The sequence below is a fragment of the Panthera uncia genome, chromosome F1, assembly GCF_023721935.1.
Source record: "Panthera uncia isolate 11264 chromosome F1, Puncia_PCG_1.0, whole genome shotgun sequence".
In the NCBI taxonomy this organism is placed as follows: Eukaryota; Metazoa; Chordata; class Mammalia; order Carnivora; family Felidae; genus Panthera; species Panthera uncia.
The window spans coordinates 43,042,646-43,057,265 of record NC_064813.1 but is presented as its reverse complement, the minus strand read 5'-3'; the positions used below and the strand labels follow the sequence as shown (position 1 = coordinate 43,057,265).

The following is a 14,620-nucleotide window of genomic DNA, read 5'->3' as shown; positions in this document are numbered from 1 at the left end:
TCCGAGTGGGGCAGTAAAGTGCCAAACCTAGGTGCTCATTTTTTAACGAAAACACTGTGATCCAAAAGAATTTACTGATCATCTACTCAGTTCACAACACTATTAAAGCAACAGAAAGTTCTGCATTTGCAAGTTGGGTTTCTTTAAAAAGAGAAACAGAAAGTAGGGGTTGTTTGTTGTATTATTTATCAAGGGCTTACTGTGTACTTGGCACGTGGCTGGGCCCTGTACTCACGTTGTTTAACTTGAACCTTACAACAGCCTGATGAAGGGGGTGTTATTAAGCACATTCAGCAGATCTGGGAAACCGGACTGAGAAAGGTTAGATATCTTGTTCAAGGTCACAGAGTTAAAAAGTGGCAACACTCAGATTCAAAACCAAGCCTTGTGATTGTAAAGAATGCTCTTAATCACTGCAAACAATCACAACCTGTTTATCCTGTTCATTTCTCTTTCCCCTCTTTCCTCCCTATAGTCAGACTCTTAATGAAAAGAAAGTGAGTTGACAGTGGCTTGGTTCCTGAGTCAGCACTGCCTCCATTCAGAGCTGGAGGCTCTCGGGCAGCTGTGATCTGCAGAGCAACTTTAGAAGGGGCTTTTCCAATTCTGTAGTAAGGTAACTATTAGCAAATAATCACACCACAGCTACTCTGGCTTTAGAACGTACCAGACCGTTAAGTCAATTATCTGTCTAACCAGCACCAAGAAGCTACTTCAAACCAATGAATACTGGAGTCCAAACTGAAACTGAGTCCAAACTGAAACTGTCCTCTATCTGCCCCCACCTCTGCCCTACGCATCACACATCTACAGCCAAAATACCTAATACTAGGGCTCCTGGGTGGCTCAGTTGGTTAAGCATTCAACTCGTGATTTCGGCTCAGGTCACGGTCTCACAGTTTGTGCGATGGAGTCTGCATCGGGCTTGGTGCTGACAGTGCGGAGCCTGGTGGGATTCTCTCTCTCCCTCTATCTCTGCTCCTCCCCCGCTGGTGTGTGTGCGAGCTCCCTCTCTGCCCTCTTTCAAAATAAATAAACATTAAAAAAAAAAAAAAAACAACAAAATACCTAATACTTATGTGCTGACCACTTCGGCAACATTACGTCCACTTATCTTCCTAGGAAAAAAAAAATCAAAAGATTTCTATGGAAATAAAAATACATATACTAGCTGAGAGAGATATACACACGTAATTAATCCACTCCTTTCAAAATGTTTAGCACCTGAGAAACAAACCGGAAAAAGCAAATAGGAAACAATCCTTACACAAAGCTGAGCATGGGCATTCACTGACCTTTGCTTGTTTTCACTGCAAGAAAACTTTCAAATGCATTCCAAATCAGCTTCAGTTACAAAACCCTAAGTAATGGAATTTACTTTTTTGTCGGGTGGCAAAGCATCCATGTCTTCATCAAGCATGGAATGTATCACGCAATTACACTTGCATTTTCAAAAGGGCAGATCTCACAAGATCTAAACTTTACAACTGGTCTCAATTTGCTTCTTATAGGTGGACATGGGTTGGTGGTCTCTATCGGGCCTTTCCTTGGAGTGCTTCACGCACAAAAATGGTACTACAATTCAATTTCACAGACATAAACATTTGTATCTTACGTGAACAAAACACAGTATTAGGGGCTTTTAGTTATGAAAGTGCTGATATCACAGTGCTGCGTGGGAGAGAGAGAAAAAGAGCTATAAGATAGCAGAACACTAGAGGTAGGTATGAACAAAGGGTCCGCTAGCTCACAAATGTACAACGCAGATCACAAGTGAAGGCAGGAGAGGCAAAACCAACCTAATGCCATGGAAGAGGATACAGAGCATAAATCCCCAGGGGCCCCTCAGAAGAAGGATGAGTAAACAAAGAGGAATTAATAAAAAGGATGGGCAGAGTGGGAATCTTTTAAAATAAAAAGCCGTATGCCTTAAAACTAATGTATTTATATTTATTAAGAAGTTTTAAGGTGGTAAAGTACTTTCAGCACATATATTTCCATCCTGACAGCATGTAGTGGGATGGCTATTATTGGTGTTGGTGAGCAGGAGTTTTTAAAGTGTGTTCTGAGAAAGTCTGGAATTACAGAAAATCACATTTCAATTTCCAACAACTGTCACACATCCATTCAATGAGCAACCTCCAGTTAAATGTGCAAGGGACCCAGATTCCCTGGGGTAGACACTATCACGATGTCTCACGGGCTGCTATGTGAGTTTCATGGTATGCAAACTTTGGAATAAAGAATCAATGCATGTATCCGAACTTCTGAAAAATGACCTATTGGTTAGAATCGATGTTGCTCTGCACAGGTTTCGCTTTTAATTCAAGCCTGTGTGCCTCCTTAGGCGAAGCTGTTCAGGGTGAGCACAAGACTCGACCCACAGAGGCCAAGTTTAAACTACATGCCACAGAAGGGCTCAGGGGCCGGTGCTGGGTTCGCAGGACACCGTGGTCGGGTAGTGAGCATGTACCTGCTCAATGTCAGCGCATCATCATCAACTGTCTTAATGCTTAGTATACACTTCCGGGCTTACCCAGTAATAGTTATGAAGGGGAACTGGAAGAGCTGCTAGGTGATGTTAGCGATTCAACTTCAAAACAAAATTACCCTTTTTCAAGAGCCCAGGCCAATTTCAAACTCTCTCAAGATTGTAACTCATCTGTGTGAATCAGGATTTTCCTGATACTGGGCAGCCCACACCAGAACCAGAAAAAACCTAGATGCTGAAACGGATATAAAACTGCAACTCTGATTCATAATTCCGATTTCATTATTGGGGGCCACGAACACAGCCTCCCTGTTCTCACAGACTGACCCTGTAATGAGTACTCTTCATAAATTTGCACTTTAAAAGTGGATTTACACCAATAAGACACTGCTTTGATCTGCTGCATGTATGGTGATTTTATGCAAGATCTTTATTTTTAAAGCCTTTCAAGATAGTCTTAAACTCTGCTGTCTGTTTCTTGTATGGGTTCCTAGTCTCTTTTACTATGACTGCCGCTTTTCAGGCCATATTTTTAGTTCTTTGAGTTTGTATGCTTTCTTGGACATATTCCTCCTTTCAACTTAGGTGTTTTAATTAATTCATTTATTTATTTTGGGGTGGCGGTGGAGCAGGGGAGGTAAAAGGCATGTAGCAAGAGGGGAACACCACAGAGACAATTTGCCTGGCCAACACGAACAAAGATGAAACACACTTCAGGCTGGAAAATAAGCAAGTCAACGAGACGTGATTTCATGGGGAGCATATTAAGGTTCTGCTAGAGTGGTTTCCTGCTTCAGCAGCTCCGCAGCCTTTTTTTATTTGGGGCTGCTCGAGCCAAGGGAACTTCGTTTGGTTAGGAGACTGAAATTTGTCTTTCTATCTTTTCCATCTATCATTTGTTTGGACAGTGTCTTTACTTTCCCCGCCCCTGGAGTCAGGTTGTGTAATACTCGGGCATTTAAAGAAAAGGGTCTGCATCCCTTAGGAATGTACTGAACAGCTGCAAACCTCCTCAAGCACTAATCCCTAAAAAGCAGACAAAATATCCAGAAGTATTTTTCTTACTTAACATTTTTTTCAGGAGGCAGATCAAGAAAACATAATACTACACCGGAGAGGCAATGACTCTGGAGTCAAAAAAAAAAAGAAGAAAAAAGGAGGCCCAGAAAGTCACAAGCTGGCTATGCATCCACCGAAGAGATTCTCGTTAGAAATGCGTGGAGCTAAACGTGCACAGCTGAATCGTTAGCCTCAAATACATCAGCCCAGTTTTTCTCCTTCAACTTAAGACTATTTATGGACGTTCAACAAACTTAGCAGCAAGTGCTCAAAGGGATTTCTCTACAATATCTAGGGTAAAGAGAGAACTCTATAAAGGTCCACGCTGGCCTCGATGTTACACTTCCTTTTTTTTTTTTTTTGCCATATTCCCTCCTCTGCTCCACTGCAGCTGTCTCACCTATAAAATGGACGCATGCCCTGTTGGTGTACGTCTAGCCCCCTAAAGATCTTCAAAGCAGGGCTGTAAAATCCCGGAAGCCCTCCTGGCCTAAGGTGCCATTTGATGAAGAATTGCTAGGCTCCCAGCTCTGCAGATGGGGCGCGTGACACAAGCTTGGCATGACCGGATGGCTTGAGCTTCTGAGCTTGTCTACCGAGGTGCGTTTCCTGTCGGGCCAACAGTCTCTGACCTGTCCACCTACGGGGCTGTTGCGCGGCTGGAATGAGATGCTGAATGCAAGAGAATTACATCAACTGTAAAGCACTATACAAATGTGAAGAAATATTATCATTTTTATTTCCAAACAAACTAAGGATCGGCTTTCATCAATTTCCAACAGGCTCCTCACCCGGCCCTGGGCCAGGGCCAAGAGCGCAGCCTGCTGAAAATGCACAGCCCTTGGCAAATAATGGTGGGGATAGGACAGCAGCAACAGGCAATTAACCAAGCAGCTGTAAGTCTCTGGGAAGACGTGAGGGAGGTACCAACGGGAAAGCAGAATTTAATCTTCCACTGCCCTCCCCCTAAGGACCAGGGTGGAACAGTCAGTCCTGCATTCCACACAGGGAACTGTGCGCTGAAGGGGACAGGAAGGAAGCCACAGGGAACTCCGATCACCAGAACCCTAGGTGCTTCGGCAACTTCCTCCGAGCCTCTCTTTTGCAGAATTCCTATCAGACCCGCCAGTGTGTATGTAGGGATGGCAAATATCAATACATCTAAGAAAAATACCATTGCTCACCTTTGAAAATAGACATAGATGTGATGACAGACAAGACCCAAAATGAGTTAAATACATTCAATATATGTTATTGAGCATACACCTATGAAGAGGATATATATTTTTAAAAAGGCACCTGCTTAATAAAAGGGATCATTTCGCGACAGTTGGACAGGGAACTAGTGACAAGTGGGGAGTCACATTTTTAAGCCTAAATTCCCTCCCGGCACCTTGATTAAAATGAAATGAACTGAGGCAGCCAAAGAGATTATTTTATTCAGATGAACGTTATTAGCCTTTCTGGCTTATTTTCTCTATTATGCATTTTGCTGATGCTGACAGAAGCAGACGGGCTGGATGGAGAGGCAAAGCCGCAGCAGATTTATGGTTTGACGCGCCATGCATAAAATCAGGCCCTTGCTGACCCAGATAAGCCAGAGGATGGATGGGATTTGCTGGGGAAGGTGTTAAAAAAAGGAGGGGGAAAAATCACCAAGGTGGGAAGTGACTTGAAAAAGATTCTGCCTGTAACGCTGGCTGCTGGTTCTTCGGCCCAGGAGTGCAGTGGCGGCCTGGAGGCATCTTTCAAAGACAGCAGGCAGGAAGGGAGGGGGCAGGCACACTTCTTGGGGCTTATCACAGCTCCGCTTCAGCTCTGCCAGCAGTGAGATCAGGGTAGCAGAGCTCAGAGACAGAGAAAGGGCCAAAGGCAAAAATGTATATTCTATGTATAGAGAAATGAGATTTCACATTTTCAGGGACAAGTTAATCCCACAAATTGTCCTCGGTAGCCTAGACAGATGATTAGAAAGGATTCAAGCAGTGGTGTACCCACCTTACTCAAAATAGTCTAAATTGTCCTCTATAATCAGGTTTGGGGGAAGCGCTGTATGGAAATGGAATTCTTGTGGCTCTGGATTCGTTCCAGGGAGCCCAGCCACACCCCTGGGATCATGGCTTGTCCAAGAGCTGAGAGCTGAAGAATCTGCTTTGAAGTTGAGAACTGGACTAACACCGAGTCTGACATCTTAATAATTATTTCCTGAGTGATTACAGGACCAAGGTTCCCCTGGGTTAGGTCAGAGAACTGGGAGACATTCTCAAATCTGAGCCGTTGTAGACCCTAACTGGAGATGTCTCCCCATCAATTGATGACAGGCAAGGGATTTTGCTTTCCTTGCAACCATCCCACCCCACCCCGTGTTCATGGCAGGGAGAGGAGGTTGGAGATTGTTTTAATCACTCAAGACAGCTTTGTGGACCCCATGAGACCAGACATAGCAGTGGAGGGCATCTACACAAGATTTAAATCTGCCTAGCTTTCTTGCCTAGATTTCTGACATCTTATTGTCCAGACCCCTTCTCTGAGTCCTTGAGCTCTGAAGTCTTCTTATTTCATTCATGCAACAAATCCTGACTGAGTACCTACTATGTGCCAGGTCCTGTTCTGGGCACTAGAGATAAAGGGAGCAACACTCTTGTTTCTGACCGGCTTCTCCCATGTTTGCAGAACCTTCTGGATCCAACACCTGGTCTTCTTGCCCCTAGACTGTCCACCAGCCACAACCCACATCTTATCCTGGTCTTGATGCCCGTGTGTACACCGACCATTGTGAAACCCTGATCTAGCTGATGTAGAAGATCCCCAGCAGCCTTCTCTGTGTAGACCTGGGACCTTCCCTTTGTTTATACCTGTCTTGCCACTAGCATTGTCAGAACTGTAGGGAGGTAAAAACAAAGAGGCTACACTAAACTCTTCCCTGTGTACTCTGGGTACAATCTAAATGCTAGAGAACAAACACTATGCACTCCACCCCAATACAGTCCATAGAACCAAAGGCCTAGAAATTCATTTATATAGGACATTTCCCTCCCCAAATACGCTGTGATCATACCAAAAGGTATGAGCTGACTAATTCCCTTAAAATAAAACATCATATTGCTGACCGAGGAACAAACAAGTAATACACGTTTCTCAGTTTAAAAGGATTCTTTAACCATCTACATTAACAGTTAACACATATTCCTCATAATTCCACATAATAACTCATATAATAATTCTATAGAATAATCCGTGAATAACTCTACAATTATATCTTCAGTTTTTTTCTTCTCTAGTTAATTAAGATGTCACCAGAAACCCCATAAGTAATTACAGCACATGACAAACATACAGAGGGAAAAAAAAAATACACGCAGATGTGTTAGCAGATTTTTTTGAATGAAATGAAATCTTGGGAGATGACTGAGACAGACAGCCTGGCTCACCCCTGGTAGTTCATTCCAGAGAAATAAATACCTGTCTGTGCCAAACTGGAATGACGTCACTCAAAAATCCACACACTTATTTTCAAAGCAGTAACCACTACCTTGGGAGCAGGCATCTCCCTGGCACCAGGCACGAGCAGGGAAGCTTGATCTATAGCCAGAAACTCCTGCCTAGCAAATGGCGCTTAACCATGCCAAGTACCGACAAGCCACTTGGGAAGAAAGGGTATCCCTAAGTTTCAGACCTCCCCTTCCTGAATACCTCCTAATGGAATAATGAGTTCCTTACATGGCTCACGATAACAATGAGGAATGAGGAATAAACAAATATGACTTGATTCTGTGAAACTACAGAGCTAAGTGGAATGAAGTCTAAACAGTCATCAGATCAACCCCACGCATTGTTATCAGTTCTCATGTGTTACTTTGATATTTATCTGACCTTATTGGAAGTCCTTTGAGGACAGGGTATATTTTGGAATAGTCAGTGAACACCTATCACCAAGAAATGGGCCGGTACTTAACCAGCACTGACTAATGACAGATGCCACAGCCACAGAAATCTTTTAAGTGTTGTGCACAGTGAAATGATTCATTTAATGAATAGTTAGTATCTCCAGCCTCCATCAATCCTGCCTAATCAACTGCTGCAGCATGTATCTGGGTGGCTACTGAGTGGCTGAGTTTGTGCGCCCACCGGCTTATGTGCTCTGAACAACAGCATATTATTAACCATGCTGATACTCTGCTGGCAAAATTTTAAAGGGTTGGATGGAGTAAGAGATGCCCCGGTCAATTTCCAAGTTGGTAAGTTATTGAGTTCTACAGGTCTGTGAGTTATCTGGATGAATGATGGTACCCCCTCCCAGCGAGGTGGTCCTCTGCAAAGCACCCCGAACCATGCTCATGACCTAGAGCCCAGTCTTAGTTCTGCCACTTCCTAAAGCCAGGTAATCTTGAATCAGTCACAGATGCACTCTGGACCTCAAAATTTCCTTATCTGCTTAAAAAAGTAAATGGGGACAGCAGACCCACCCTGCCTAACTCACTTGGCTATTACGAAGATCAAGTCAAACAAGGTGACAGCCATAAAAAAAGTTCATCAACGCTAAGGTGCTCCACATCTACAAATCAGTATTGTCATCTTCTGTAATTATTGTTATAACCATTATTATTACTTGACAGGCCATACAATGGGCTCACACTCACAAAACAAACTGGCTAGAGTCACGTCTGAACAGATAAACACATCTCAAAAGTCCCAAGCCTTATTACCTAAATTTGCAATGAACTTGCTTTTTAAGTTTCGTACTGCATCAGTGCACTAAAGAGGAACACGTTCTGTTGCCATGAACCTATCATCTGGTTCTCTGGGAACTCCCACACTCAGTGAATCTCCTGTGCCCCACCTAGAAGTGGATTTCGAAGGACGACTTGTAAGACACAGAGGGAAAAGCCAGAGGGTACAAAAAGTAGAATCATGGAAACTTCAGGTCTAGAAGAGACTTTCTAGATGGTCCAGAGTCGAGACCAAACTTGTCATTTTCCAAGTGAGGAAACAGAGGTCACAGAGAGGGGTGGCACAGGGCAAGGATGCAGGTCTCCTGAGTGGCGATCACGTTCTTGTTTCACGGCGGTTGTTGCTCTATTTCAACTAAAAGGCCCTTAGCATCTGTGAAGCCCTGGCGCCAAAAGAGTTAATGGACGCCGCTCAGCTGCCCGAGCCCCAGAGCACTAGGCCATTCCAAGACAACACATAACAGGAATACCGAGGGTCCGTGAACTCAGAGGGAGCAAAACTGCTGGTGCCTGACGGCGCCGGAAAGTATGTTGACACACTGCATGTGGTTACACATGAAAGGCGAGTGGCCAGGAAAGACAGTTTTGAATCCCACCCCATTCTAATTTGGGCCTGGCTCTGGGCACGACTGAAGCGCTGGGCCACACCCCGGCCACTCTATAAAATGACCCTTGGGTTCCTTCACTCTCTGCTCTGTGGCCTCAGTTAACTCCTTCTCTGCTTTCACAAGGGCCACCGCAGTTCTTAGAAAAAGAAGACTCTCAAGGGAAATCAAGATCCAAGAGTGAGAATCCATGGGGAGATTCTCAGTGTGGGTGCAGATAATGCCCACTAGTATCTACCATCTCCAAGTGAGTGTGTGACCTGAAGCCTTGAGCGGCCGGGCTCCTAAGTCTGAGAGACAGCAGCTTCTCTAAGTGCGAGTCTTCAGGACCCCAAATCACCTTGCATCAGAATCACCTGGGTGCTTGTTTAAGATGTGGATTTTGTGCTCCTCTGCCAGAGATTCTGACTTGTTAGGGGTGGAGTGACGCTCAGGAATGTGCACTATAAATACACGTCCTAGGTAATGTCACGCACACCAGAATTTTAAGAACCAATGCTCTTAAAGCAATGGTTTTCAAATGGGGATACAGCCTACTAGTGGGGTTAATATATCAATTTAGCAGGTTACCACCTAGCAGTTCTCAAAAATTGAAACAGAAAACAGTGGGACATAATAACACAGAACGAAGTGGAAGATATCAGAGTACAACACATAGAGCAAGACTTATAGGGATTGTTTTACAAAAATGCTGTTCTTAGTTATTTAAAAATACACCATGAAATGTCTGTACATGTGTGTATTCCAGCTTGTACCATAAAATGTGTTTATAAAATATTTTTAGGGGTGATTACACACCCCAGGCCCTTTTGAGAAGCTAAGGATTCTCTTCCAAGAGTTCTCTGAAGAAAAGAGAAAAGAAGGGAGGGAGGGAGGTGTTGTGTATATACATACCATAATTTGCATATGAGTCATGGGTCCCTGAACTTTGAGAAGCCCATTCCCTGAGGACATTCTCTTGAGGACAGTTCCTACAGTGTCTAGTACTCTGGTCACAGTGGGCACCTGCTAATTACTAGACTGTGCCAACAACTTTCTCGCGATGCTCTGTAAATGACTGCCAATGTCTGCAAGATGTACCTGTAAGGTAATTGTCCCCACCATGATGATTGTCTTTCTCTCGTATTCATGGTGACTAGAAACGTTGCAGTTCAACAATGTTCTACAGAACATGGGAAGAAAGCTGGTAGCAAACTGCAAGAATGAAGAGAGCAGTGGTGTGGGTACAATGTCAGTGTTTCCCAAGGGATGTGCTCCCTATTTATATATAGCACACAAGGGTAAGCTGTGGTACTGGACGGAGCCTTTCTGCACCCCTACTGACAAAGTCACTAGAAGAACATAACCTTTATTCCCAAGTCAGTGAATTCTTTGGCCAGTGAAGGTACACACATTTATAAACACAGAGAACCCAGCCTCATCTGATAGTCAAAGAGATAGAAATTCCTTAGTCCTTGATGGGGGATTCAAAAAAGGCACAGACAATTAGAAAAAGAGCAACGACCCAGCTGGATCCTCAACATCCCCATGGCTTCATCCCAATGGTTAAACCTACCTGCACAAAGAGAGGGTGAAATGGGGGGCAAAGGTTTTAGAAACCAGCCTTGGTCCAATAAGGCACACAAGGAAGAGATGGAAAATGGCAGGTATGATGTGGAAAGGGGTCAGGAGAGAGAGAGAAGTCAGGCAGGGAGGACTGGGAAGAAGACAGAAGAGCAGACTTCAAAACTATTCTAAAATTTCCTGATGCTTTTCAGTAATTTGTTTTCATGTGGTGGAAACTGGCACAGCATCTAGGATGCTTTGGGTCCATCTGTTTTTGAACTTAAGCTGAAGGCAAGATTCAGAAGAGCTGGAATCAGCAGCACCGACATGTTATATGTGTCTGGAGGAAGGAGAGAAACAGAATGAGTGTGCAGGAGATGGAGGAAGAGACTTAAATGGGGCAAAGGAAGGGGAATCTGGAAGCCATCCTCACACAGGAAGGAGAAAACGGCCAGGTCAGAATTGGTGCAAAAGAGCTGTTAGAGAGGCTGGAGTATCTGAGGAAGAAAGCCAAGGACAAGAAACACTTGGGGCATCAGAACAGGGAGCTGACAAACGGTCTAGCAACAGGGCCGGAAATTCTGTAAGTATGGGTGTCGGCGAGCAGTGTCTTAGAGCTTCACGTCTGAGAGACCGGATCAAGACCGTCCAAGGTACAACATGGAGCATATGACATGAGTTACTGGTGAACAGTCTTCACAGTCACAGCCTAGAACTGAAATGAGAGCTGGAATCTTGGTTTCCTAAGTGCAAGAGAGGTGGTCATGGAGAACAGCAGGCAGAACGTGAGAGGAGTCATCTCAGGAGAAAGCAACGGGCACAACCCATAAGGTGGAGTCACGGTGGGCCCGGCAATGAGGGCGGAGTGGCCCCAGGATGATCCTCGGTGTCTGCCCTGTGTCTGGCCTGTGGCCCCCACACTGACTTCTGATAAAGCCCTGATTGCGCCTAAGGACACGCAGGTCCCTCGCCTCTCCTGAGGCCACTCAATCTCTAGCCCAGAGAAAAGATCTGGCAGTGAGAAAGGTCAATCAAGACCTCATTCTGAAAGGGAAAAAATTAAATGCAGACAGAGATAAATAAACCAAATGGTACTTCTAATAAGTAATACAACCATGTGAAAGGTCTGGAGGCTGGAAGAGAAGGAACTAGCAACCAACTTCTGAACACTGCGTTTTGGTCCTGAAGGTTGAAAACAAACAAAGCCTCCGAACCAGTACTAAAACCTAGTTAGTAGTCTTCTTTTTCAGAGGCATGAGTTAGCAACTCTGGAACTATTTTGTGTACAGTCTAGGACGATAGCAATTAAATAAATATATTATGGGAAATGGGTACCAGGTTTCTCACTGTTGAGATAACAGGGTTATAAATGTAGAGAATGGAGAAAATTGAATAGAACATGTGCTGCTGGACTGGAATTGAAGATATTAATGGGACTCATAGACTTTAATATAGATAAGCATATAGATAGAGACGCAGAGAAGTATGCGGGTATATGCCTGTGCGCATACACGCACGTGTTGTGTGTACTATCTCTGCTAAGAGGAACTATAAACTGTGGTACTATAGTAACAAAGAGCACATCTAGCATCCATCGTTTCTTTTTTCAAAAAATTTTTTAACATTTATTTAATTTTGAGGGAGAGAGAGAGAGAGAGACAGAGCGTGAGCAGGGGAGGGGAGAGACAGGGAGACAATATCTCATGCCGACAGGAGAGATCCCGATGTGGGGCTGGAACCCACGAACCATGAGATCCTGACCTGAGCCGACATCAGAAGCTTAACCGACTCAGCCACCCAGGCGCCCCTAGCATCCATCATTTCTAAATACCATTCACCATTAATAGGATCCAGGACTCTTTGAAGAGAACTCTTTACTCCGGAGCTGAAGAAAAGAAAGTATAAGATGAGCCTAGAATATCTTTTTGTGCCAGAAAGTTGAACGGTGGGGACATGTTAAAAGGACACAGGAACCAGCTTGAAGGGACTCCACTAATCAAATCTGGAATGAACATTAAAATAAATAAAGATAGTAAAGGATTATAACCCATTGAGTAAAATCAGAATCCATGAGTCCAAACTGATATAAACAAATAACCGGACAAATGTACAGGGGAGATGGAAAATTCTTCCTTACATTAGAATCCCAACCGACAAATGTAGAAAAAATGATGGAAATTGGGAAAATTACCATTTGGTAACGATAATAATAATTGATTCAAACAAGAATCATCAATACATGCTGAAACGGATAGGTGTAAGTTTTGAAGAATAACATGATATTTACATGGTCTCCAAGTATCTGTCCAAAATACACGCATTAATTACAAAGCATAAACTAGAACAACTTTATGGTAGAGAAATCTGGCAGATACCACTCTAACCAAATGATCAAAGTTAACATCACCAGTAACGGGGAATCATCAGCAAGTGAGTCCTAATATTAGGCACTAAGAATATAACATCACTTCTACGGTATTCGTGCCCAAGGCACATAAATGTAATCATAAAGAAATATCAGCCATTACAAGGCGCCTGGGTGGCTCAATAGGTTAAGAGGCCGACTTCAGCTCAGGTCATGATCTCACGGCTGGTTAGTTCGAGCCTTGCGTCGGGATCTGTGCTGACAGCTCAGAGCCAGGAGCCTGCTTCGGATTCTGTGTCTCCCTCCCTCTCTGCTCCTTCCCTGCTCGCACTGTCTCTCTCTCTCTCTCTCTCTCAAAAATAAACAAACATGAAAAAATTTAAAAAGAAAGAAATATCAAACATTAGCAGAAATACCCAACTAAGGGGCATTCTACAAATAACTGAGCTGAATGCTCCCCCAAAATATCAATGTCCTAAAATACAGTGAAAGACTTGGGAACCATTCCACATCAAAGGAAACTAAAGAGACAGGGCAACTGAATGAAATGTATAATCTTGGACTTTCTTTGGCCAAAAAAATGTTTTTGGAATAAATGGTAAATCGGAATATCTGTGGATTATATAATGTTACTGTATCAATATTGATCCCCTGTACTAGTCATTGTGTCATAGAATCATCTTATTTTTAGTAAATCCATATTGAAGTATGTGAGAGTGAAGGGACATCATGTCTACAACTTATGTTCAGTGTTTCAGAAAAAATATGTATGTGCATGAGTTGTGTACAGAGAGAGAGAGGGAGAAAGAAGCATAAAGCAAATGCAGTAATATGTTAACATTTTGGGCAATCTGGGTAAGTGACAGAAATTCTCTGACTATTCTTGCAACTTTTCTGTAAGTCTAAAATGATACCAAAAACAATTTTTAAAGATCCCATTTTGGAGAAAAATGAAAAGAAATCGTTTCTCCCATCTTGGCTTTGGCACTAAATGTATGCTACTTTGTGTTATCTTTTTTTTTTTCTCCCATATAAATCTCCTGTCTTCCTCGTGACACAATGAGCCTCCTAAGGGCAGAAGCTGGGTCCTAAATGTCTCTGTGATCCCAGGACCTGCCAGAACCTGTTGGTCAATACTGATAATGAAGATGAAGCCACGTGTTGATGACTGGATCACATATACTACAGGTGATTTACAGGGTCACTCAACAAACAGCTCTGGCTCCTCAACCTTGAACTCTGCACCTTGTCGGAGCACACACATGTACGTGTGCACACGCGCACACACATGCACAACCTTAAAATATTTCACATTAAATGCTAACTTCCGTGCGTTAGATTAGTGGCTTATCCTGTGTGTATTTAATTCCTAGCATAGCTCTTGGTGTAGAAAAAGTGCTGAAAAATGTTGGCTGAAAAGCATAGGTGAGCCGCACATCCCAGCATTGGTGTTCACCAAAACTTTCTATGTTAATGAACAAAAGGGCCAGGAGTGGACTTGTTTTTCAAAAGAAATCAAGGTACAAGGATGTTCTAGGAGAGATTTTCAAGCAATACTTCCTGACCAGCGTGTCTTGAAAACTGTCCCAGACCTGATAAATTGCTTTTTTCATTTGATTAAAGGGGAGAACTTTTCTAAAGTCTTCTTTAATTTGGTACCAAGAAAGCCCACTAAAGATGTATTATAGGGGTGTCGGGCTGGCTCAGCAGGTGGAGCATGTGACTCTTGATCTCAGGGTCATGAGTTCAAGCCCTGCCTAGAGCTTACTTAAAAAAAGAAAGAAAGAAAGAAAGAAAGAAAGAAAGAAAGAAAGAAAGAAAGAAA

General features: G+C 43.4%; 1 protein-coding gene across 7 annotated transcripts in view; it reads right to left on the bottom strand.

Annotated features, from left to right (window-relative positions):
• SRGAP2 (SLIT-ROBO Rho GTPase activating protein 2) overlaps window positions 1–14,620 on the bottom strand; it is a 233,051-nt gene that overhangs the window by 116,747 nt on the left and 101,684 nt on the right. The gene's annotated exons all lie outside the window — the stretch shown is intronic.